This window comes from Dipodomys spectabilis, unplaced genomic scaffold (genome assembly GCF_019054845.1).
Source record: "Dipodomys spectabilis isolate Male_0828 unplaced genomic scaffold, ASM1905484v1 ptg000433l, whole genome shotgun sequence".
NCBI classification, from domain to species: Eukaryota; Metazoa; Chordata; class Mammalia; order Rodentia; family Heteromyidae; genus Dipodomys; species Dipodomys spectabilis.
The window spans coordinates 1276324-1299333 of NW_024871110.1; the positions used below are offsets into that span (position 1 = coordinate 1276324).

The 23010-nt window shown below is 35.9% G+C and overlaps 1 pseudogene; it reads right to left on the reverse strand.

Annotated features, from left to right (window-relative positions):
* Positions 1–19001: 19001 nt before the first annotated feature.
* LOC122097763 overlaps positions 19002–23010 on the reverse strand; it is a 116288-nt pseudogene continuing 112279 nt past the window's right edge.

Here is a 23010-nt window from a genome sequence, read left to right on the forward strand (position 1 = left end):
CTCAAATAGGGAAAGTAGAAGTAAAACTCTCCCTCTTTGCAGATGATATGATCTTGTATTTGAAGAACCCGATAAACTCCTCTCCTATGTTACTTGAGCTAATCCAAAATTTTGGCAAAGTAGCAGGATATAAAATTATCACACAAAACCCAGTAGCTTTTCTTTAAACTAACATTAAAATCAGTGAGGCTGAAATCAGAAGAGCAATTATTTTTGTAATAGCCTCAAAAAATATGTAGGAGTTAATCAAAGAGGTGAAGGACATCTACGGTTAAAAAAACAAAAATCTTTTAAAAACCTGGCAAAAGAAATTAAAGCAGATTTAAGGAAGTGGAAAAAGCTCTTGTGCTCTTGGATTAGGAGAATTAACATCTTGAAAATGGCAATACTGCTAAAAGCAAGCTACAAACTCAAGGCAATACCCATCAGTATCCCAACATTATTTAATGAAATAGATGAAGCAATACAAACATTCATATGGAATAATAGAAGACCTTGGACAGCAAAAACAATCCTTAGCAGGAAAAACAATGCTGGAGAAATCTCAAAAAGAAACTTCAAACTCTATTATAAAGCTGTAGTTATAAAATAGCTTGGTGCTGGGAAGGTGGCTCAGTGGTAGAGCACTTGTCTTGCATGCATGAGGCTCTGGGTTCAATTCCTCAGCACCACATAAGCAAAAAGAAAAAAGCTGGAAAGTGGAGCTGTAGCTCAAGAGGTAGAGTTCTAGCCTTGAGCTGAAGAGCTGAGGGACAGCGCCCAGGCCCAGAGTTCAGGCCCCACGACAGGTCCCCCCCCCCCCACCAAAAAAAAAAATAGCTTGGTGCTAGCACATGAACAGGCCTGAGAACCAATGGAATAAAACTGAAGACCCAGGCATGATCCCACAGATCTATTGCCACCTAATCTTTGATTAGGGAGCCAAAACTATCAGAAATAAGAAAGACAGCCTCTTCAAAAAATAGTGCGAACAGAATGGGCTATACACATGTAGAAAACTGAAGTTAGCTCTTGATATATAAGCCTGACAGTAATCAAATCCAAATGGATCAAAGACCTCGATGTAAGAGCAGATACACTGAAAATATTAGAGGAAGGCATGGGGGATATGTCCTATATATAGATCCCAAACACAACAAATCAAAGAAAGACTGGATAAATGGGATTTCATTAAACTGCAGAGCTTCTGCTTGGCAAAAGACATACCTAGGTTGATAAATAGAAAGCCCATAGATTGGGAGAAGATCTTCACTAGGTATACAACAGATAAGGGCCTCATATCAAAAATTATACTTTGAAAGCAGGGGTTATACCGTGGAAGAGGGACATACAAAGCAACATAGAAATCATCTTATAAATATGTTAGAAACAATTGCATGAAAGAAAAAAAACATTTCCTGCTTTCACTATATTTGATGTTGGTATAATTTGTGGAGGGGAAGGGCAAAAACAAATTGTTTAACTAGGGATACAGGTGGACCCATTGCAACAATGAGATGTACAAGTCGTTATGTCGAAAAACGAACTTGTGGGGGGAGGGAGGGTAGAGTGGGGGGAAGGGGTGTATGGGAAGGGATGGGAAGGGGAAACAAAGAGGAGGCAACAATGCTTGGTAAGAAATGTACTTGTTATCTTTCCCATGTAATTGTAACTCCTCTGTACGGTATTCTCACAATTAAAAAAAAAGAAATTTTTTGCCACAGATAATTGTCTTCAGTTTGAATTGTGAGCTTTATGAGAAATAAATGTTCAGCTTTAAAAATAAATTATCCTTTGAGCTCAAAAAATTAATCCCCAATAATAATTCCTCTATGAAACAACCTCCCCATTAATAAGTGAGCTAAAGAATTTTAAAAAAGACTTCTCTGGAGAGGAAATGAAAATGGCCAATAGACATATGAAGAAATGTTCAGTATCTCTGGCAATAAACAAAATGAAAATCAAAACAACTTTGAGATTCCACCTCACGCCAGTTAGAAAGGAAAGCCAGTCCAGGCAGGAAAGTCTGCGAGACTCTTATCTCTAATAAACCACCAGATATCCGAAGTGGCACTGTGGTTCCAGTGGTAGAGCACTTGCCTTGAGATGAAGAGTTCAGGGACAGCACCCAGGCCCAGAGTTCAAGCCCCATGACCAACCAAAACAAAAAAAAAAGTAAAGAAATGAAAAATAATAACAGATGCTGGCAGGGATGTGGTCAAAATGGAATGCTGCTACACTGTTGGTGGGAACATCAACTTGTTCATCTACTCTGCAAAGCAGTATGGAGTTTTCTCAGGAGACTAAACAAAGAGCCTCGCTATTATCCAGCAATCCTACTCCTGGACATTTACCCAAACGACCACACAAAAGACTGCATTAAAGCTTCCTGCACAACTATGTTCATTGCAGTATTATTACTATATAATATGGAGCCAACCCACATGCCCCTCAGTAGACGAATGGATCAAGAAAATGTGGTACATATGCACAATGGAATTCTATGTTTCCATCAAAAAGAATGACATCATCCCATTCGTAAGAAAATGGAAAGATTGGAAAAAAAATCATATTAACTGAAGTAAGCCAGATCCAAAGAAACATAGATCCCATGGTTTCCCTCATTTGTAAGAATCAGTATACATCTAGGATAGTCCTAGCAGAAGAGTAGAATAGCTCAATAGCTATGTACCTATGTACATTTGACCATATAAAATGATGCTAATGGAAATGGATATGGAAACAAGTATTTTTTTGTTGTTTGTTGTTTCCCTTGTTTTTTAATGTACTGCATGAAGATACTTTCCTGTTTCATTTTTTTCCCTTTGGTTTATCCTCTGTTGTCACTGGTTTTTTTTTTTTCCGTACCTTTTTATCTTGGTTGTATATTTATCTAATTTGGGGAAGGGAGGGGAAATGACAAAATGGTGAGACAAAGGGCAAAGTGTGAACCATTGCAACAGCGATATTCACAAGACACTATGTTGGAAATGAACTTTATAGCTTTGGGGTAGGGTACTCAGGGTGAGAGAAAATGAGGGAGGGGTAACAATGTTTGACAAGAATTGTAGTCATTACCTTAATTGAGTAACTGTAACTCCTCTGACGTCACCCTTAGAATAAAATAAAATTTAAAAATTGAGCTGAATTTAATTCAATATTTTAAAAGATTGTAATTCACATCAAAAGAAACAATCAGTAGAATGAAGAGAAAATATTTGCTAAAAATTCACATATCAAAAGATCAATGTAAAGAATGTCTAAAAATTAAAAATCTCAACTAAGTAAATATTTCTATTATATTTGAAAATGATATAAACTTTTCTCCAAAGAAGAAATACAAATGGACAAAAAAACAACATGTGCTCTAAATGCTCAAAGTAAATTATCCATTAGGGAAGTGCAAATAAAAATCATAGTGAGGTATCATTCCATCAAAGTTAGAATTGTTGGTATCAAAAACACATAAAAATACTGGTAATGTTGTGGATAAAGGGAAATACACACTATTAAGGCCAAGGCAAATTATGACAGCAATTGTATAAAACAGAATAATAGTTCCTCAAAATACTATAACTAGAATTGTATTATCATCTAGTTATTCTCGTTCCGGGTATATAGCTGAAGGAAATGCAATGTAATCAGCTTATAGAAGAAATACCTGAACCTCATATATATGGTGCTACTATTCACAATAGGTACGCTATAGGACCATTCTTTGTACCCATCAATGGATAAATAAAATATAATATTATACACATGCACAAATATGCACATTATGAAATGTTGCATGCCAAAAATGAATGTTATCCAGTAAATTTCAAGATAAATATTGGTGTCATCTTAAGCCACTTTGTGTTAGTTATTACAATTGGAATCTAATACACTTTCTCTAATGTTTTTCTATTCTAGCCATTTCACTTTTTAAAGTTGTAAATTATAAATTGATATAGTTTAGTAGTATTTAAAGCAATAAATGCAATGAGCAAATATTTAAAACTATGTCTAAATATGTAGTCTTATTTTAACCTAATTAAATTATATTATATATTATTATATTATTTTTCACAAAGACTTGGACATCCTATTACAGGAAGCATTTAGAACACCAAATATATGTGAACAGAAAATATTCTCTCTCATGTCACATCTGGTTGAAATGCCAAAGGTATAGAAATAATAATGGGTATTGGAAGCTGCAAGAAAAAAAATAGGGACTTTTTTACAAAGGCCAGCACAACATCAGACCTCACAGTAGAAACCCTAAAAATGACAAAAGCATGCGGTAACACTGTTTAAGACTTAAGAGTAAAGAATGTCATCCAAGAATATCTAGCAATAATACTCTTTATGATAGATGGGTACAAAGATAAGCCCAGTATCATCACAATCTAAAACAATTTGTTATGACTATTCTAGCATTGTTCTAGGTATTTAAATGTTTTCTATATCTCTAGTTTGTATTTTCCCCTTATAATGTTGGATTTTGTCTCATGTGATTATGTTTATTATATTTTATTGTTGTTTTACCGTAGTGTATGTTCTATCTTATCTTTGAGCTTGATATTCTTTCCTGATCTTCCGCTTGATCTAGCATACTGACCAGGCTTTCTACTGTTTCTTCCCAAAATTTAGGTTATATTATATTTATTTTTTACTTAATGTAATTACACTTCATTTTAAGAAGCTAATCTAAACAATGGACAGTATTACATCCTTACCTTATATTTTGCTATTGAAAAAAATTAACTTTTAACTTGTTTATGAATGTATCTCCTGAGTCTAGGAAATGACCTCTGCTTCTGAAACCACTTTAGTGAATATTTGATTACGCAGTCATATGTTTTAAAGTAAATTTAAAATAATGAGATGATATTTTACCAACATCCAGTCATATGATTTGCCAAATATCTATCTCCCAATGTAAATATCAATATCTTGAAGATTGATGAAGAACTGACATATTAGTTTTAACTTCAAAACAAAGCTTACAGATTCATTTGTCCTTTTATTTCTTGGCACTAAAGCATTAGGATTTTTCTCTTCATGATGAGAAAGTAAGAAATTGCCTCCCAGTACAACAGTAGAAAATTAATATAAATTTCCATGTGAGGATATATATTTGCTCATAACAAATTGCTTGTAAAAAAGTATGTTCACAAAAAAATAAAATTAAATTAAAAAAAATAATAATTTATTACATAGCAATAATTGCCCACCAGGTTACCTGTGAAGAGAGAATTCAAAAAAAAAAAATTTTACAGGCCGAAATAAGTGACTCAAGGCTTACATGATTAGGCACATAAAAGAACAGATCATTCTTTCTGATGGAGGCATAGAATTCCATTGCATATATATACCACATTTTCTTGATCCATTCACCTACTAAGGGGCATCTGGGTTGGTTCCATATCTTAGCTATGACAAATAATGCTGCAAAAAATTTGTTAGGAAATGGAAACACTTGGAAAAAATTATATTAAATGAAGTAAACCAGGCCCAAAGAAATATAGATCCCATGGTTTCCCTTATTTGCAATAACTAGTACATGGGTAGGACAAGTAAAGAAAGCCAAAAGCTAACTACATGTGACTATATAAGATGATGTTAAGTGAAATGAACCCCAAGATAGGGACACAAATATCTTTTTCTTTCTTGCTATTTTTTCTAACGTATTTATAATGTACCATGTGATTATTTTTGCTTCTTTGTATGTTCCTCCCCCACGGTATAACCCGTTTTCACTGTATTTGATGTCGGTGCACTGAATCTTGTATATACACTTCTCTAATTTGGGAAGGGGAAGGGAAAAAACAAAATGCTTAAATAAGGATACATGTTAACCCATTGTAACAATGAGATGTACAAGACACTATGTAGAAAACGAAATTTACAACTTTGGAGGGGGGATGTGTAGTTGTGGAAGTGGGAGGGAAGGGATGGTAGGGGGAAGACAAAGAAGGAGAAGGAGGCAACAATGCTCAATAGGAAATGTACTCATCTTGCTCATGTAACTATAACCCCTCTGTCCAGCATTTTTACAATAAAAAATGTACAAAAAAAGAAAGCCAAAAAATAAAAAGAACAGATCAGTTGAATCTGGAAAAGTAACTAGTAGAACAGGGGTCCTAGAAAATCATTGAATAGTTTCAACTCTAAATATGAAAATAAAAATAAAAAATATAAGGGAAACTCTTCAGAGCCTTCTATTTTTAGTGCAGTCATAGCCTATAAATTTAGCAATGCTAGTGGACTACATGTTATATCTGAACAACGAAAACAGTAATATGAAACTTGACCTTTTTCTTTCCCAACTGTAAAAGCTGAAATTATTAAATTTTATACAAATATCTTTCTCTTTGTGGGCTGGTACTGGACCTTGAACTCATGGCCTGAAACTGGCTTTTTGCTGAAGATTGGAAATCTACCACTTCAGCCACAGCAATCTTTCAAATTTATTTACCAAAATGAAAAGTAAAATTTTGATATAATGATACAATTTACTAATTACATAAAATGTCGGATATTTATGCTCAGAAAGTAATGAGTTGGTTTAATAACTGTACATTTCCATACTAACAAATAATACAGTAATAAATAAACACAGAGAATCATCATTTGGAATATGAATTCAATGAACCTGATTTTATTTTAAAGTCATAATGAAACTCAAGTTCTATTGTTGACTCATATGGGCATTACCTAGGATTCTTAATCGGGAGAATCATTTCTCTCTAGAGACATTTAATAATATCTCAATTATTTTTCATAAACAGGGAATTACTGCTGACATTTATTTGTTTGCATATTTATTTTAAGGTAGTGCTAGAGCTTGAACTCAGAATCTTTTCTTTTAACAAGAAGATGCTCTCCCACTTGAGTCTTGAACCCAGCCTTTTATGCTTTTGATATTTTTCAGATAGGCTATCATTTGGTGCTCTGGCCAGACTGGATTATGTTTCTCCTATTATCACTTCTGAATGGTTATGAGGAGAAGTGGATATCATCATGCCTAGCTCTTTATATCAAGATAAACTTTTGCTTGGATTAGCCTTGAACCACAATTCTTTAAATCTTACTCTTCCAAGCATTTATGTGCCATGAAGCCAGCTATATCAATGTTTTCAGATGCAAATATCAGGCCAATAGTATCCTCTGGAGAAACAGTATATAGACAGTGAGATCATCATCCCTTTATCTATCACCTTTACTCATGCTTATTCAACATAACAAATTATTATACAAGATTCCTTCAAGCATCTGAATGAGAAGAGAAAGTAAAACAAAGTTAAAACCAAGGTTGAAGACTTAAAAGATGAACAAACAAAGAAGAGCACTAAGAAAACGCTAAAGAGAAAAATCAGAGAAGATTCTGAGAGAAATTGCCACGCCTACTCCGGTGGAGTCTGCTTAGCATGGGAAACCTGCTTTCAGACCTGAGAATGGGGCTTCACAGAGACCTATCTCTGAGAATGGGACTTCACCGAAGTCTACCTCAGAGAATGGGGTTTCAAAGAGGCCTACCTCCTGGAAAGGCTGGCAAGCCCCTGGGAAAGATGTGTTTCTGCTTTTCTTTTCTTCACTGTATAAGAGTGCCTATTAATCTTTTACTGTTCCTGCTGCTCGTTGTACTTACTCAGGCTCAACGTTCCCTTATTCAAAGCTCTTTCTTAAGAGTGTTGACGACTCCAATATCTGATGAGTGTTTTAAAAATATGACTAACTCACCAGAGTTAAGTGCTACCCTGAAAGCCCCTCTTATGGAGGCTAGTAGACAAGTCATAAAAGTAAATATAAAAGTATTGGGGGTTTCACGATGTCACTTCAGCAGAAGGAATTGTTTGTAAGAGATTTACAAGAAGCTGTAGGCTCAGCTAGAACAGAAAGAATGTATGGCAATTGCTGAGATAACTACTTAGGAGAAAGAATTTCCTGTTACTCTCTTTCATTTACTAAGAGACTTGCTAGATCTAGGCCTCCATGGCGCTTACTATTAAAGAAGGAACAGGAAAGATCTTATGGGACAGTTAAGGCCTCTATAAAAAAAGGTAATGGTTAATTGGTGATAAACATTGAAACCCATTGTATTTCTTAAAAATAGAGATAAGCCGGAAACAAGTGCCTATCAGGCGACCAGCTGGTGACCACCCAAGAATGAAGCCCTGCAGCAAGATTGTGTAACCTTTTGCCCTTTCTTACCGAGACTTTTTGCTATAAAAGTTTGTTATCCTCTGCATTAAATTGCACTCAGCATTCACTCCTCTTGTGTGTGAGTTGTCTGTTTGCCATCTCCCCACCTATTCCAGTTCCTCCACTAGGTGTCCTCCGTTGTCCCGACAGAGCCGGTCCACGGCAAGAAATAAGAATAGGGCCACAATTGGATAACTCTAAATTTCTTAAGATATACCCAAAGATAAGCCATGCTGTTGTATAAGTACACTACAGTTCACTATTGTTTCCCCAGTCGAAGCTGAAAGGATGGCTAAAGAAGAGATGTATTTATATACTTTTCCAGTCTCAAATGAGTAGCTAAAAGCTGAATTTTTTTTTAATTTTATTTTATTTTTTATTTTTTTGTGAACTAGGAAGGTGGCTCAGTGGTAGAGCGCTTGCTTTGCATGCATGAGGCCCTGGGTTCCATTCCTCAGCACCACATAAGCAGAAAAAAAAAAAAAGCCAGAAGTGGCGCTGTGGCTCAAGTACTAGAGTGCTAGCCTTGAGCCTTGAGCTGAGGAACAGCGCCCAGGCCCAGAGTTCAGGCCCCATGACTGGACCAAAAAAAAAAAAAGCTGAATTTTTTTAAAATTTAATTTTATGGTAAAGGTAATTACAGAGGGGTTACAATTACATATGTAAGGTAGTGAGCACATTTCTTGTTGAACTTTCTACCCCCTCCATCGTTTTTCTCCCACTTTCCCTACTACCCAATGCCCTCACCCCATGTTGTAAAGTTAATTTCCAACATGTTGTCTTCTGAGTAACTCTGTTGCATTGGTTCTCTCTTTTTCCTTTGTGTCACTATTTTGTCGTTCTCCTTCCCTTCCCTAATTCAGATAAACATATTTAAATAATATATTGCATCATCTTTATATCCACCAAAGTCTAATAAAGATATATATTTAGACACTGTCATTACTTTTCACATGACCTTTCTTCAAAAACTAGAAGCTGCGTTAAGACTTTGTAATATCTAGTATAAAATATTCTGAAAGAATACATTTTAAATACTTTCATAAGTAGAAAACTTTCCACAGAAGTAGTATCTTTACTCTTCTACTCTTAAATATAGGGAAAAATGAATTCACAAGAAATATTTCAGAAACTGTCCAATTATTTTTTAGAGGCATTAATTAATCTGAGTTGTGATCAATGCATGTCTTCTTGATTCTACTAGATTTCAGCATATTGGAAAACAATAATAAGCAGTAATACCGCTCTTTCTGGGATATGACAAGCTTTCCACATATACTTCATATTTTGCATAAAAAATGAAATCGATATGTAAAAACTGACATTTATGTAATACTATTACAGAATAAATTTTCATAGGTAGAAACATAAATACCTCCTCTGTTGAAGGAAAAAATTTCTTTTGGAAATTACAGATTAAAAATTATTTTTAAGGCATTTGGAAGAAGATCACTACACTGGCTAAATTACCCTCTTTTTCACATCTTTAAGCCAGAGAGTAATATCTAACCTAGGCTATGTTTGATAGCTAAAATTCAGGTAGAAAATTTGAAGCCTTACTGCCTTGAACATAATATAGTTTGATACGATAGAGTTTGGTACTAAGTTGGCAAAATAAAAGAAGGGAGATGTGTTCCTTAAAGTAGCTAGATAGAGGGAAGGTCCCCAAGTTTTATATGTGTGAAGTTAGGCAGTAAAGATCAGAGCTGTGATGATCAATGTTTTTTTCACCGAAGTATTTTATATCAGCTATTAAAAATGTATTCCTGTTTTCAATGAATAAAAGATCTATACTAAGTGAAAATTCTGAGTACAGATATACAAACTCCCAAAGAACTCTGCAATAATTTAAATGTTAGTCACTGGTGAGTTCAACAACACATTACAAAGGACTAATTTAGTATTGATAGAGAATACAAATTTTCCAATACAAACAACTAAGAAGAAAAATCTTTAAGAAAACCCACAAAAAGCCTGAAATAATCGTGGCACAATGCCCAGTATCTAACACACATGCAATTGGCAGCCTAAAATTAGAAGAGCAAATATTAAAATATTGTTGTTGCTTTTAATGTACTACGTGGTTTTTTTTCCTTTGTATATTCTTCCCCCTATGGTATATCCCCTGTTGTCACTGTACTTGATTTTGATACCCTACATCTTGTATGTACATTTGTCTAATTTGGGGAGGGGAAGGGGTATAACAAAATGTTGAAATAAGGACACAGATTGACCCATTGCAACAATGATACTCACAAGAGAGTATATTGGAAATGAACTTTCCAACTTTGGGAGAGAGGGAGGAATGAGGGAGGTGGAGGAGGGGATAGTGGGGGAACAACAAAGGAAGGGGTAACAATGTTCAACAAGAAGTGTACTCATCGCCTTACTCATGTAACTGTAACCCCTCTGTACAGCATCTTTACAATAAAATAAAATTAAAAAATAAAAAATAAAAATTTGATATTTTCAGATTTGACAAAAGTATATAGATTTACAAATACAGGAAATTTCAATAAAATATATAACTATAGCCACATGTGAACATACCATAAACACAGTAGTTAAGAATAATAAATAGAAAAATAATCTTGAAATTCTAAAAATTGGCACATCGCATATTCAGGAAAAGTAATTCCAATAACCACTGATATCTCATCAGAAACATGAACCCATTGGTAGAATGTCTTTCAAAAACTACATAGCAAAAATTAGAATCAGTCCATAATTATCTCTATTAAAATATACTTGAAAAGGAAATATATATTGAAGATATATTCAGATAAATGAAAATTACATTGTACTTTCTTCAGAACTGCATATTAAAAATACTAAGGGAATATTTTTCCTAGAAAAAACAAATAATACTAGTTGGAAATTCAGAATTACTAGCAGAAATAGAAATCAAAATGGAATCTATCTATATGCATATATATGCAAAAGGAGGGTCCTCAGAAAACTAAGCATAGACCTTCCCTATCACCCGGCCATACCACTGCTAGACATTTGCCCTGAACAACAGGAACTAGGGTAGGAGAACACATGAACCTCCATGTTCATTACTGCACTGTTAACAATAGGCAAGATTTGGAAAAACCCAGATGCCCCTCTACAGATGAATGTATCCAAAAATAGTGGTATGTATATACTATGGAATATTATGCAGAAAGGACAAAACAATGGCATTCATAGGGAAATGGATGGAACTAGAACAAACCTTGTTGAGCAAAAATAAGGCAAGATCAGAGAGACAAACGGCACATGCTTTCCCTGATATGCAGATGCTACATTCAAAATACAATGAGATATGACAAATTAAACAGGACTCAAGAGGCAAAGGACATCTTAATTTGTCACATCATTTTTAGATGACTCTATGTTCTTACCCCATATAGGCTATATACATGTGCACATAAGAGGGAAGCTAGGAGAAGGGCACAGAATCAGGAAAATGGGTGAATAAAAAAGCAAGCTAGTGCCAGTTACTAAAGAAGCAGAGGTAGGTAAATGGAAGTCTGAAGCAACTCTAGGGCAAAATTGAGAGACATTATCTAAATATCAGACTAAATTCAAAGGATTAGAGTTGTGGTTCAAGTGACAGATTGGTTCAATGTCTAATATAACCAAAGCAAAAAGAATTTTCCAGTAACTTGATGGCAATCATATTTGCCAATTGTTCAAGAAAAATAGTTTCTTTTGGGTATATAAATGTAATTTTCACAAATGAAAAAAGGAAATAATACTAGTTGGAAATTCAGAATTATTGGCAGAAATAGAAATCAAAATGGAATCTGCACAGGAATTATCTTCTAAAAACTATGTAGGGATTTTATAACTTATTTAGAAGTTAGGTACAAGCAGAATAATTTTCCAAACTCTGATTTATCTACCATATGCAACATGCCATGGAATTTTGTACAGTGTTGACATTATTATGTTTTAATCTTATAGGAAAAAAGAATACTTTTATGATTACCATATTACATTAATTGTATAAGCAAAGTTTTTTAATTTTTTATTGTCAGTGTGGTGTACAGAGGGATTACAGTTACAGAAGCAAGTTAATAAGTACATTTATTGTCAAACGTGTTACACCTATTGAAATTTTATTAAAAAGTATACGAACTCATTTGAAATAATCTAGAACAATCTTAAGAACTTCAGACATATCTGAAAGGCAACATTTGTTTGCTTACATATTGTCAATGACATTTTGTTCAGTATTTCATATTATATATTAAATTAACTTCATAATAACTATAAACAAAAACGAATAAAATAGAATATTAAATGTAAAGCAGCAGAATATCTTTTCAACTTTGGAGTTGACAAGGATTCGTTGGACAAGGGAAGACAACAGAAATCAAAAGAGTAAAAGCAAACCTGATCAAAATTTTAAAGACATCAGTCTTCAGGAAAATGAGTGGGTACTTAGTGAGTTAAATGCTAGGGAACAAATGAATAGGAAAAAATAATTTATAATGTATTATAATAACAGGATAATTACTGTTGACAACAATTAATTATGTATTTTAATATAGCTAGTGGAGGAGATTCTGAGTGTTCCAAAGAAATGATGAATGCTTGAAGCAATAGATATACCAATTGCACTGATATGACAATTATTTTTCACATATACTTCTGTTAACACTCTGTGCCTCATAAGTATGTACAATTATTATATATCATAACCATTTTCTATGTACCTTTTTTCTGTTATCTTTAATAGTTGTACAAAGGAATTGCCTTTCATCAAAGCAGTGTATGAATATGGTGCATCTTTGTCAACATTCTCACCCACTCCTTCCAACCCATCCCTTCTTTTACTTAATTTTAAGTTATGCATTAAATTTATTTGAAACTTAACAAAACAGTTTATACATACAACGCATTTTGATCTGTGTCATCACTTCAATCTATCACCCTCTTTGACCCACCACTTCCCTTACATTTCTCAATTTTGTGGTACATACAATACATTTTTGCCTGCTTATCTCTTTCCCCTTTCATTCTTCTACACCTCTCCCCTCTTGCAAGTATCACGTCCTAGTACTTCTTCTGTTGGGCCTTGACTTAGTCTTTTTAAAGAATTGTACTACTTGCACTCTCCATAGAGTCTATTACATTTCAGTTAATTCATTTGTAATCCCTTGATTACCACGCAATGTGTTTTGTTGTAGATTTATAGGCACATTCTAGCTATCAAAAATGATAGAAACCATTCAACCTATATTTCTCTGGGTCTGAGTTACTTTGCTTAATATAATTTTTCCAAGTCTTTCCATTTTCTTACAAATGGCACAATATCATTGTTTCTCATGGGTGAGTAGAATGTCACTCTCTATGTGAAGCACATTTTCTTGATCTGTTCATCATTGAGGGGCATCTGGGCTGATTTCATATCTTGGCTATGATAAATAATGCTACCATGAACATAGCTAACAAGCTAAATAGAAAACCTCCAGAATTGGAAAATATTTTTACCAGCTATAGATCAGATAAGGGTATAATACCCAAAATGTACTTTGAGCTAAAAAATTATGCCCCCAATAAATCCTCAAAGAAACAACAGCCCAGTCAATAAATAGACTAATGACTTAAAGAGAAAATTCTCAGAAGAAATGAGAATGGTCAGAAGACACATGACGAAATGTTCAACATCTCTGTCCATAAATGAAGTTCAAATCAAAACAACACTGAGATTGCACCTCACCCCAGTGAGAATAGTCAATATCAAGAAAACTAACAATGAAATATGCTGGTGTGGATATTCCCGAAAAGGAATTCTATTACATTGTTGGTGGGGATGTATGCTTGTTCAACTACTTTGGAAGGCAGTATGGAGGTACCTCAAAAAACTAAACATAGAATTTACCTATGACCCAGAAATTCCACTGCTGGGTATTTATCCAATAGCACACAAACAAGGCCACACTAAAGCTTCTAGCATAACCATGTTCATTTGCTCTACCTTTAATGCCAATAGTAGGATAATTGATAGTTATTCTCTCACTCTGCTTCTGCTGCGTCAATAGTATAAGGACCCTTAAGATTAGATTTACTCAACTGTATTTTAAAAGACATTTATGAAAGGATTGGCCTTGATTGTTAATACTTCTAATCCTAGCTATTTTTACAAGACTGATATCTGAGGATCATGGTTCAAAGTCAACCCAGGCAGGAAAGAGACCTCAATCTCCAATTAATCACCAAAATCCAGAAGTGGAGCTGTAACTGAAGTAGTAGAGTGCTAGACTTGAGCACAAATGCTCAGGCCTTGAGTTTAAGGCCCAGGACCAGCACGTTTTTTTCTTATTGAGGAATATTCTGTTGCCTTTGTCTTAAAAATCTTGCCCTAGTCAGTTTTAATTACTATAAGAAAACTTTAAAATGATTATGTGTTTTAATGGACAATAAGCTTTTCAGTAGATAGTAAATATCTTCACTCATGAAAAAATAATAAAAATACCAAAGAGATACTACTTATCACACACTAAGAAGTATAAAAATTAGCATTTGGTAATACAAAATGGTAGTGAAAATGTGTAAGAAATAGATTACTTGTGTATTGTATTATGTAAAGATGCTCATTTATTTAGAGTAAACTGTTTAGAAATTCCTATTATATGATTCAACAAGTCTTTAATCCTTTAGTTTTTTTCACTAAATATTTTTGCATAAATGTTCACAAAAACTTTCTTCATAGTATTCCAAACAGGATACAGTTCATAATGGTATATTCGTACATGTGAAACTACTCAGACATGAAAAACAACTGACCAACATGTACAATGATATGAGTCTTAGAAACCATTATATTAAAGAAGTCAAACAAAAGAATTCACATTGTATTTTAACTTGTAGAAGGAGAAAAATTAAACTATAGCAATGAAAATTCTGTAATATATCACTTATATGCAAATAAGTACAATTGATTCCAATGGGCTAAAATTTCCTTGGTTTTTATACAAATGTATAATTTGTCAGATATACTGAACTTTATAATTAAAATGGAAAATTGTTTTATTTTATAATAATATTTCAAAAACTTTGGAAAGTATAAGTGTTAAGAACCAAAGAAATGAATAAACCTGAAGGTAAATGACAATTTATTAATTTCAGTTTGATTAAGATTCAACATAGAAATACAAAATTAACTACTTAATAATAGCTCATTAAACTGTGTGACACGTTTTTCACTATGCATGTTATGCGTCAGAAATATTCTAGTTACTGTATATATAAAAAAAAACTAGATAGCTGGGCGTTGGTGGCTCACGGCTGCAATCTGGCTGCAATCTGAGCTACTCCGGAGGCTGAGATCTGAGGATTACGGTTCAAAGTAAGCCAGGGCAGGAAAGTCAGTGAGACTCTGAATCTCCAATAAACCACCAGAAATCCGGAAGTGGCGCTGTGGCTCAAATGGTAGAGCTCTCGCCTTGAGCTGAAGAGTTGAGGGACAGTGCCTAGGCCCAGAGTTCAAGCCCCATGAGTGACAAAAAAAGAAAAAAGAAAAAAAACACCCTAGACACAGTCCTAGTCCCATAGTTCAAGAACATGGATAAGCATTATAGAGGAAGTAATATAGGTAATCAAATAATGAATTTAGGTACTGTTGGCTACTTGAGCTGCAATGACAATGACAAGGGAGGGCTCTCAGAAAATGGTAGTTAAGCTAAGATGTATGCTTTGAGCACTAGATGCCCAAGACCAAGAGGAAGACAATTTTGACTGCTAGAGAAAGCATAGAGATATAGGGACAAATTAATTATAAGATGGGATTGTTTTAAAAACATACTTTTAGCTGTGTCTAAATTATCATTAGAATCAATGGAATGAGACAAATAAAGAAGCTATTTTATAACAGCTACTTTTCCATTTAATTTTGTGTAGGAGATAATTTCATATGATAATACCTACATGGCTCAAATTGCATTTTGAAAAATTTCTCCCCTTCCATCTTCCATTGTCCATTCTGTCCCCTCTGCTCCCTGTTCTCAGTGTTTGGTGAGTGTCATTATTATATGAATGTAGATATAGGTATAGGTATAGATGTAGATATATAGCTATACATAAACATATATGAATATGTATGCAATGAATCATGTCCTTTCAATACTCTTTACCTGTTTTTGTTGTCTTGCTTACCACTGATCCCCTCTTAGATATCAATTTTTAATCTAATCTTTGAGTTTTTCTCTCCAATTTAATATACTCTAGTTCAGTCCATCTCTCACTTAAGTTCTCATGGTACTTTTACACTAAATGTTACTGCAAAAATTTATTGACAAATATTAATTCTCCACTTTGACTATTGTAATTGCTAAATATTAGGTTCTATTAACCAGGATCTGGTATTATAAGACTCAAAGAACCCAATAAGTGTTAGAATTGATGAATATATTGATATGTAATTTCTACATGAACTTCATTTCTATCCCTTCTAAAATAAGCATTCAATTGAAAATTTTTAATCATAACAAATAGAAAATTTCTTTTAAATTTTTCTTTCATTGTAAAGATGATAAAGAGGGGTGACATCGGGCTGGGAAGGTGGCTCAGTGGTAGAGTGCTTGCCTTGCATGCATGAGGCCCTGGGTTCGATTCCTCAGCACCACATAAGCAGAAAAAAAAGCCGGAAGTGGCGCTGTGGCTCAAGTGATAGAGCGCTAGCCTTGAGCTGAAGAGCTGAGGGACAGTTCCCAGGCCCAGAGTTCAGGCTCACGACCGGACCAAAAAACAAAACAAAACAAAAAGAATAAAAGAAAAAAGAAAAAGAGGGGTGACAGTTACATAAGTAAGGTAAGGAATGCAATTCTTGTCAAACACTGTTACTCCCTCACTCCTTTTTCTCCCACATTCCCTAGTTCCCAACAATTTCCTCCTAAGTAGTTAATTTCATTTCCAACATAATATCTTGTATCACTGTTGAATTGGTTCATCAATTGTTCTGTCTCTTCATTTTGTTATTCTCCTTCCCTTCCCCAATTTGAATAAACTTATATATAAGACATGAGATACCAAAATCAAAAAGAGTGAGAAGTCGTGGAGATGGGAAGGCAAGGATGGTAGGGGAAATAAAAAGGAGGAGATAATAATGCTTGATATGAAATGTACTCATTACCTTGCTCATGTAATTGTAACCTCTCTTTATGGTATTTTCACAATAAAAACTTATTTAAAAAATAAATAAAAATAAATTTTATTTATGCTTTAAAAAATAAGAGTGAGAATAGATGATAAACCAAAAAGGAAAAAAAATAACTTCACAAAATACATTAAAAAATGAAACAAAAACAAAAATAACCCTCTTCTTTCCATATCTTAGAGTTCATTTCAATTAACATAATTTCATATGGTCATATGCACGTAGCTACTGAGCTACTGTGATCCTTTACTAGGACTATACTAGAAACATACTAATTATTACAGATGAGGGAAACCATGGAGCCTGTTTCTTTGAGTCTGGCTTAATTCATTTAATATGATTTTTTCCAAGTCTTTGCATTTCCTTATGAATGAGGCAATCAGTTAGATCCCAGCTACATCTCTGCCATCTTCTACCTTCTCTACCCAGAAAATTTTGTGTGTGAATACCACATATTTCTTCCAAAATGAAAAGCATGAAGAAAAGATATATATTTTCTTATTGTTTGAAACATTCACAACCAAACGATTGGCAATGACTATGAGTAGTTCAGAGTCATAGTCTCTAGTGATAACTTCTACTGTTTCTGTAACCATTTTGCCTTTATTCAAACCCTCATATAGATTCAGATTCTACCTTTACCATTTAGGCAGGCAGCCTGAACTTTCTGTGCCTCTGTTTCTATATCTATCAAATTAGGTCTTAAATATCATCTTGTCTCATAAAATTGCTATAAAGATGAAACAATTTAGTACCTAAAAATGATTAATGTCTGGAACACTGCATGCTCATATTTAAATTTAACCACCATTATCTTTCTTCCATTGTGATCATTCAGGTAAGAACCTACAAAATGAAAGTACGTACGTCTGAAACGAATGAGAATAAGTGATAAAAGTAAATTACATTTCTATAAAGAAGATCCATGGCCTGCATTATTTGCCAACACTCTTTTCTCAATTCCTGCCACTAAATCCTTTCCTTTGTTTACATTAGTGTGTGTGTGTATGTGTGTGTGTGTGTGTGTGTGTGTGTGTGTGTGTGCAAGCACGCATGCACGCCATTCCTGGAACTTGATGTCAGAGCCCAAAGGCTATCCCTTAAATTATTATGCTCAAAGCACTTGTTCTTATACTTGAGTTACAGATACACTTCATTTTTTTTTGGAAGTTAGAGATAAGAATCTTGTAGACTTTTCTGCCTGAGCTGGGTTCAAATTGTGATCTTCAGATCTCATCCACTAGAGGAACTAGGTTTATATGCATGAGTCACTGGCACACATTTGTTTGTATTTTTTAAATTTCCTTTACAGCAATCCCTTTATGACTGTTTCTCCTTGTGAATTTGAGTTGTAATGCACTATATTAGATGTTTCTAATATAAAAATAAATTGAATTGTTTTTCTTTTGTACTTAAGTCTAAATGTAAGTAAGCATGTTCTTTTCACATTCAAAAAATAGTGTTCCTGTAATTGCCTTAGTTCTACATTCACAATTATAACTTGAGTTTGAAGGTAAGTTTTACATTTTAAGAAAGATTGTTATCTGAATTAAAATAAACATTTTTATCTTGCTGATTATGAAAAAAACTTAGCCTAAATTCAAATATAACCACCAGATTATGCTTTTGTTTTTTTGTTTTTTTTTAGCATATGCAACTTTAATCAAACAAAAGTCCCAAATGTACAAGTGAAAAAAAGAAAAAAAACAGTTGACACAGGCTTAACTAGTATAAGCTACTTTTATGTACAGCTGTATAAGTTCAAAAAAGCTATCCTATATGTATGTACAAAAGTTTATACACAGATCTGTACATAAGGGTCTATACATTTTATTTCCTTAGAACCCTTAGGTGCCACCTCTTAATGAAGACACCAGCACATCATTCACATACCTTACAAAAAGAAAGAATTTTCAGGATTGACAGCACTGTGCATCCTGTATTTAGACCATGTAGGTTCTGCTCCTACATTGGTTAAGATCGTTCTATCATGTGAGACCACGCCATGTGTGTGTGTTCCCTAAAGAGCTTCACCTGGAGTGTTCCAAAGTAAAAGCCTATAAACCAACCCAAGATGAAGCAGCATTGTCCTGCCCAGGTTGCCACCATAGGTCCAGATGTGTGTGAGCCTGCCTGCCTGCCGTGCCCTCATTGTCGGTACTCCAACTCATCTACACTGATGACTTTGGCAGGCATGGAGGGTAGGGGCTGCTGCAGCACATCTGAGCCAAACCATTTGGCAAGGCCCACAGGGGAACTGCTCCTTTGACTGGAGCGATGCTCTAACTGGGAGTGCATGTGCGGCAGGCCTGACTGACTGGGCACATTCTGAAGAGTTGTTTGTACGCTGACAGCTGCTGCCTGGGATACAGAGCCTGGAGGATGCAGAAGTGAGCGCTGGAGCTGTTGTTGCATCATTGCCAGATGCAGAGGTGTTCCAGGACGAGGGTTTCGGAGGGGATGGTTAGCAGGAGCAGGTAAGGGGTAAAAGAGCTGACCCAGGATGGGGCCAGATAGTCCCTGTAAATGGGTCAGGTCCAGCCCAGGAGGAAGCACACCAGCTTGAAGCAAACTTGGGAGATGCTGTGGATATATTCCTTGGGCCAGCATCCTCTGGACCAATCCTGGGTGGAGCTGGTGAGCAGGCCGAACAACAGGGACATGGGGAACGAGGGGAACTTGGTGGGTGGGGCGGAGAAAAGGTATTCCTGGAACTGGGGATGCCAATGTGGGTGTTTTTCTCCCAGCTGTTTTAGGTCGATAATCTTGTTCTTTAGTGTAACGGTTTGTCTGGGACAGTGGAGTGGAACATGAAGGCCGCTGTAATGTTGACAGTTTTAGATTTGTGGTAGGCGAAGACTCTCGATCCACATTAGATATGGAATTGGACAGCAGGTTGTCTTCTCTGGCCTTCAGAATATCCTCTTTACTGTCACCAGCAGCCACCTTTCCAGGTACTGTTTCCTCCTTGCTTTTCTCTTTGCTCTCATACATCTTCCGGATCACTGAGGTAGGGGTGAAGGAAGGAGAAAGCATGCTTGTGATTGAAGCAGCAGGGGTTGAGGATGAAGAATTCCCTCGGTGCACAGGTGCTGGTGATTTCGTTACTCGCTGTTGCTTGTTTCTGAATCCATCTCTGGTTCTGTCCACCTGTGGTTTGCCAAAACCAGGCTGGTAGAAGTTTGCTGCCTGGACTTCAAGGTCATGTGGGAGGGCCAGCCCCTCCAAAGCTGCCTGCTGCAACTCCATCTGACTCATCTAGGCTATGACAGGGCTCATGGGCTTGCGCATGCCCTGAAATAGGTCTCCAAGTAGTTGCTGGGGTCCTGGTACAAAACCAATTGGTGATGGTATTCGTGGGCGAAGGTAGTCTGCTGAAGCTGCTCAAGTTTGAAACATCTGTGACATGGGAGGAGAGGGTGCTCTTTGGCCCAGTAAAGAGGTGTTAGGTTCCAAGCTCCCCATAAGGCCACTCAGAAGATGGAAGAAGCAGGTCTCTGAACTGGTTGACCCAGAAGTTCCTACAGGATGTTCTTCGAGACAGTTTGGCCTGGAATTTCAGTAGGGGATAACAAATGGCTTTCAAGATTTCGACTAACTTTGGGCTGAGAAGGCAAAGTCCCACTGGCCTTCATGGTGCTCACAAGCTTGTTGAATGCAGTCATGTCTCCATCTTTCTTCAGTGGTCGGCTGCTTGTTACAGCACTCACGGTCTCTTCTAAATGCTCTGCCATGAAGGGTGTTGAATTGTTCACATGCTGGTCCACCTTCAGGCCCTTGAGTCCTGCTTCCACTTCTTCTACTGACAGCACAACACCTGAATGTGCTGCAAGTCTTTCCAGTTCTTCATGTGGTATTGACCCGAGGCTGCTAGATCTGCTTCCAGACTGGCTTGGGTTAGAGAACCATCTACTGAATCAACTGGCAGAGACGGATCCTTCTCCCAAAACATCTTCTATCATCGAAGCCAAGCATGGCACCTTATCAAGGTTAAAGAACTCATTGAAGTCAAATTCTCCTGGGGCCTGCTCAGGCAGGACGGCATCCCAAGGATGGTCGATCTGAATCTGACTCTTTCTTCAGTGTTTCTACTGGTGAGCTTCGCCCTGAAGTCGGGTAGAGAGATGCATGCCACTTCTCAGAATCCCAAACACCATCACTGTCGTACTTTTCGGAGAGGCATGAGGGCCTCTGTTTGGAATGGGGGTGTTCTTTCATATCCAAGATCTCCTCTTTTGTATAGCGATGGGGGGATCTGGAGGTCAGCAGCTTCTTCAGGTCAAGGAAAGCATCTCCATTTTCTGTTTCACTGACACACTTCTATCCATGACTTCTTAGTCTACAATTTTTTTGCGCTCGGTGCTTCTGCCTCTGGGCGGCCCTGCGCCTGGGCCGCCGTTGTTCCCCTCCCTGCTGCCTGCGCGGGTCTCAGCGCTGCTGCTCTCTGAGGCAGCCTTCACTTTCGGGGCAGCCCCTCCCCCCCCCACTCACACACACGCGCGCACACACCCAGATTATGCTTTTGAAGGAACAAAAGACCATAACCCTTATGCTAGGCAAACTAGTCTCTTGTGAATGTATATAAACAAAATTCTACATTTCAATAGATAATTTTTCATTGATAGACATAACAGGTCATAGGGCCTGAACTCTGGGCCTGGGTGCTGTCCCTCAGCTCTTCAGCTCAAGGCTTGGGCTCTACCACTGGAGTCACACAGTGCCACTTCTGGCTTTTTCTGCTTATTTTGTGCTGAGGAATCAAACCCAGGGCCTCATGCATGCAAGGCAATCATTCTACCACTGAGCCACCTTTGCAGCCCGGAAAAGTCATTTAAGCTGTAAAAACCTAAAAAGTTTATATCCACTTAGAAGAATAATCTTAAGAAATTATTGGAATTGCTGCAAATCTAATGTTTGGTTTGATGATAATATATTAAATGTATTTTTGATATTCTAACATTTTTATAATAAGCTACTAGGGAATTTGCTAAATCGTTATAATCTAATGGGAAACATTGCTTTATTAGGTTTTTATGTTTTATTTCAGTATATTCTATGGTGTATTGTAGAATGTTGAAGTAATCATATATGTTACTGTTTTTAAAACAAGTTTCATTTGCAAACTCTTTTTTTCAGTTCTGGGGCTTGAACTCTGGGCCTGGAAGCTGTCCCTTGTATTTTCAGCTCAGGGTGAGCACTCTACCTCTTGAGCCACAGCAGCACTTTCAGTTTTCTAGTGGTTTATTGAACATAAGAGTCTCAAGGACTTTCCTGCCCAGCATGGTTTATCCTCAGATCCTCAAATCTCAGCCTTCTGAGTAGCTAGGATTACAGGCATGAGTCACAGATTCCTGGCTTCATTTGTAAACTCTTTAATCAAGACCTCATTTAGAATATGGACTTTACATTTTTCTCTGCATTAAAAAGAGCTTATTATTTTCTAATATTGACATGTTCTTTCCTAATCTATCTCACATGAACAATTTATACATGAATATTAACACTGCCAGAAGAGGCAAATCTCATGCATAGGGAAAGGCTCTTCTCCAAGATGAACAACTCTCATACTAAAATACCTTCTGTAGTTACAACTCTGTACCTTGGAGTGCTACCAAGAGAAGACAGGAAATGATAAAAATTGAGATGGAGAGGGCCCAAGATGGCAGAATAAAAATCTTTCATGACAAACAGAA